Source organism: Balaenoptera ricei, chromosome 2, assembly GCF_028023285.1.
Source record: "Balaenoptera ricei isolate mBalRic1 chromosome 2, mBalRic1.hap2, whole genome shotgun sequence".
Taxonomy (NCBI): Eukaryota; Metazoa; Chordata; class Mammalia; order Artiodactyla; family Balaenopteridae; genus Balaenoptera; species Balaenoptera ricei.
In genome coordinates, this window is record NC_082640.1 from 140,778,137 (window position 1) to 140,782,295 (window position 4,159).

General features: G+C 41.0%; 1 non-coding gene across 1 annotated transcript; it reads left to right on the forward strand.

Moving 5' to 3' along the window:
* The first annotated feature begins 429 nt into the window (after positions 1-429).
* LOC132361013 (U6 spliceosomal RNA) lies at positions 430-536 on the forward strand. The gene has a single exon (XR_009501329.1). It is a non-coding gene; the product is annotated as a U6 spliceosomal RNA (small nuclear RNA).
* The last annotated feature ends 3,623 nt before the right edge of the window (positions 537-4,159 follow it).

Sequence of the window (4,159 nt, forward strand, 5' to 3'; positions counted from 1 at the left end):
AATGGAAATGATGTCCTTTTGCAAAACTTTGTACTAGGTTTGTACTAAAATATTTTTTAATTGAAAAAAATTAAAAAAAAATTTTAAATTCTAAAATCAAGACTAAACTTTTGATAGAACCACACTATTCAAAACAGTTTTATAAAGTTTCTGTCTAGCTCCTAACAGTGAGAATTGTAAAGTGTAGTACAGTGCATGGACCCAATCACTAAAGTTCTGAATTAGCCAACAATGTCAAATTTTAATTGCAAAATGTATAGCTCCTTCATTTTACTTTCCTTACAGAGAAATCTCTCTCTGCTTCCAATTTATACCTCTTGTTTGATGGTCATCATCCTCCCATGACATATGTGATTGAGCCCAGTGAAGTCTTTGAAATTTGCTAAGAGCACGTCAGGAATATACACTGCCAAGAATCACAGACATTCAGTGCTCGTTTCGGCAGCACATATACTAGAATTGGAACGATACAGAGAAGATTAGCATGGCCCCTGTGCAAGGATGACACACAAATTCATGAAGCTTTAAAAAAAAAAAAAAGAATCACAGACATTCATAATATAAGACAAATAAACAATTCTGTTCAGATGGCCTGGTATTACCGTTATAGTATAGTAATATAGTCCATCCTGGAGCCATTAACAAAATTAATCATCTCTATGACTTTTACTGTCTGAGGTCTCCTCTTTAAGCTCCTCACTGGTCCCTGGCATGGCAATTCACTCCTTTCATGTGGGCTGCTGTGTGCTATTACTGTACCCATCGTAGTGAATCATGCATACTCAGCTACAAGGCTGTCAGCATCTTGAGAGCAGATTCCCTGCCTCATTGCTTTTGTCCTTAGCCTCTAACACATTACAAGGCACATGCAGGCAATACATTTGAATGAAAGAAAGAAGAAATGAATATCAATGAGTGCAGTTTTATTTTGGGTCTCCCAAAATGCTTACTTATTGACAGACACAATGATCATTATCCTTAAATTTAACATTCACACATAAGCCTGTCTCAGCTCTCTGTATGGAAAAAAAAACCCCAAAACAAAAAAATGGCCTATGTTCTGGGGTTACTTTTCTTTTTTAAAGAGAATCCAGTGGTAACAATCATCCAGCATGCCCTCACTTTTACCTAACCATATTGTGGAAGGTGTAAACATACCTAAACAGTCCAAAGCTACAACAAAGAAATTAATAAGTGGAGGAAGACAAATTTGATTTGCCAACAGATTTCAGGCAGCAGCAATGTAACAAAGCACCAAAATCTCACAACTGTGTGCCAAACTGTTATTAGTAATATCAGTGTCCTTTTAAAAAATATTTTTAGGGCTTCCCTGGTGGCACAGTGGTTGAGAATCTGCCTGCCAATGCAGGCGACATGGGTTCGAGCCCTGGTCTGGGAAGATCCCACATGCCGCGGAGCAACTAGGTCCGTGAGCCACAATTACTGAGCCTGCGCGTCTGGAGCCTGTGCTCCACAACAAGAGAGGCCGCGATAGTGAGAGGCCCGTGCACCGCGATGAAGAGTGGTCCCCGCTTGCCGCAACTAGAGAAAGCCCTCCACAGAAACGAAGACCCAACACAGCCAAAAAATTTAAAAATATAAAAATAAATTAATTTAAAAAAACATTTTTTAATTGAGTATGCTTGATATACAAAAAAAGCTGTACATATTTACCTGGATGAGTTTGAAAGTAAGTACACAGCCATGAAACTGTCACCACAATAAACACTGCCATAAACATAACTATCACCTCTAAACATCTCCTCCTCCCCTCTTTTTTGTGATAAGAACATTTAATACAAGATCTACCTTCTTAACAAGTTTTGGAATATGCAAGACAGTATTATTAACTATATGCACTATAGTGTAGAGCGGATTTTCTAGAACTTACTCATCTTGCATAACTGAAACTATGTACCCTTCGGCCAACACCTCCCGATTCTCCCTCCTCTTCACCGCCCCCCATAACCACCCTGCTTCTATCGCTGTTTTTTATGTAAACAAATGAATAGTTTGATAGTTGTTTGCTTTTGATTAAGCAATTGTTGGCTAAAAGGTACTCTTACATAACTCTGTGAAAAGTACATCCTAGTTTATAGAAGCAATAGGAATACTATGCTATTTTTTTCTTAACTGCGTTTGTATGTTAAGGAAAGGAAGGTGCAAGATAAAACCTCAGGTAGCACAAAAGGGTATATACTTCAAAATGCCTCTCTCCTGCCCTTGCCCCCTTCAGTAGAGGCATCAAATGATACCATTTCTTATACATCCTGAAGTTAGAGAGAATTCTAAGCATATGTAATAAGGGAGTTGTTTTTAAAAAGTTATATATGTAGTTAGCAATATGATTTTAAAGGGTTTTCATTTGGCATGTAAGTTATGAAAAATGATCTGAGTCATACATTTTTATGTAAGTCTTGGAGATGATTCTTCTTAATCACTTATAATCAGAGGCCCAAGGAAGAGGGTCTCAGAGAAGTGCTTAAATCCTGTATTAGTTTCCTAGGGCTGCCCTAACAAATGACCACAAACTGGGTGGCATTAACCAATAGAAATATATTCTCCCATGGTTCTGGAGGCTTGAGAAGTCTGCAGTCAAGGTGTTGGCAGGGCTGCACTCCCTCTGAAGGACCAAAGGGAAAATCCTGCCTTTCTCCTTCTGGCTTCTGGCGGCTTCAGGCTTTCCTTGGCTTACGGCAGCATAAATACAATCTCTGCCTCCGTCTTCACTTGGCCTTCTTCTCCCTGTGTCTTTGTGCTTCAGATCTCCCTTTCCTCTTATAAGGACACCAGCCGTTGAATTTAGGGTCCACCCTAACTCCAGAATGATCTCATCTTGAGATCTTTAACTTAATTGCATCTGGAGAGACCTTATTTTCAAATAAGGTCACATTCACAGGTAGTAGGGACTAGGACTCCGACATATCTTTTTTGGTGACATAATTTAACCTATTACAAATTCCCATGGGTAAATAAGCCACCGGTTCCTTTCTGACCTGCCATCCGGCACCTGGGATTCCTCTAGACCCAAGGGGCGGGGTCAGATGGATAGTTGACTCAAGACATGAACTGCATGTTCTGCATCTGGAAGACACTAAAGACAGGGGCCCCTTTTCTGCGATTCCCTTCTCCCCTTTCTCCTCTCTCCCTACAAGTATTTACTGAATGCTTACTATATGCCAGTCATAATTCTAGGGTACTGGGGATTTAACAGCAAGCAAAGCAAAGTTCCTACACTTATCAAGCTAATATTCTAGTGGGAAGACAAATTATAAACAAATAAAACCTAACGTGTCAGATGATAAGGGCTATGAAAAAAAAAAACAGAGGAAGGGAACAGGGAATGATGCTGTTTTAGACAGGAAGGTCACAGGAAGCCTCTATGATGAGCAGAGACCTGAATGAGAGAAGGAGTCAGCATTTCAGTGAGCCCCCCCGCCAGCAGATGTAATGGGTGCAAAGTTCTTGTGATGGTTACAAAAAATATGTCCATGAATGCTTGGTGCTCTTTAAGAGGTGGAGCTTGACTCCCTTCTCCTGGAGTGTATGCTGAATTTGAAATAAATAGAATATGGCAAAACTGATGGTATGTTACTTCTGAGATTAGGTTTTAAAAAGATTACAGCTTCCACTCTGGGTGCTCATTTTCTCTCAGATCACTCTCCCTGGGGAAGCAAGCTGCCAGGAGAGCTGCCCTCTGCTCTACAGAGAGGCTCACGCAGCAAGAAATTGAGGGCTGTGTCTGGCCAGCAGTCAGGGAGGAAAGGAAGCCCTCAGTCCCCAAATCCACGAGGACCTGAGGCTTGCCAACAACCTCGTGAATGAGCTTAGAAGTAGCCCCTCCCCCAGTTGAGCCTTCAGATGACACTGTAGCCGCAGACAAAAGCTTGACAGCAACCTTATCAGAGACCTTGATTCAGAACCCCCCGGCTTTCTGACCCTCAAAAACTGAGAAATAATAAAGCTTTGTTATTTCAAGATGCTAAGTATTGGGATAATTTGTTATGCAGAAAAGTATAATTCATTAAGGCCCCAAGGCTGCAGCTTGCTTGCCAAGTTGGAATGTGGCTGGAACAAAGTGAACAGGAGGGAGCATGGTAGGTGATGAGGTCAGAGAGCAAACGGGGAGCCAGCTCCCATGGAGAGCAACAGTAACACT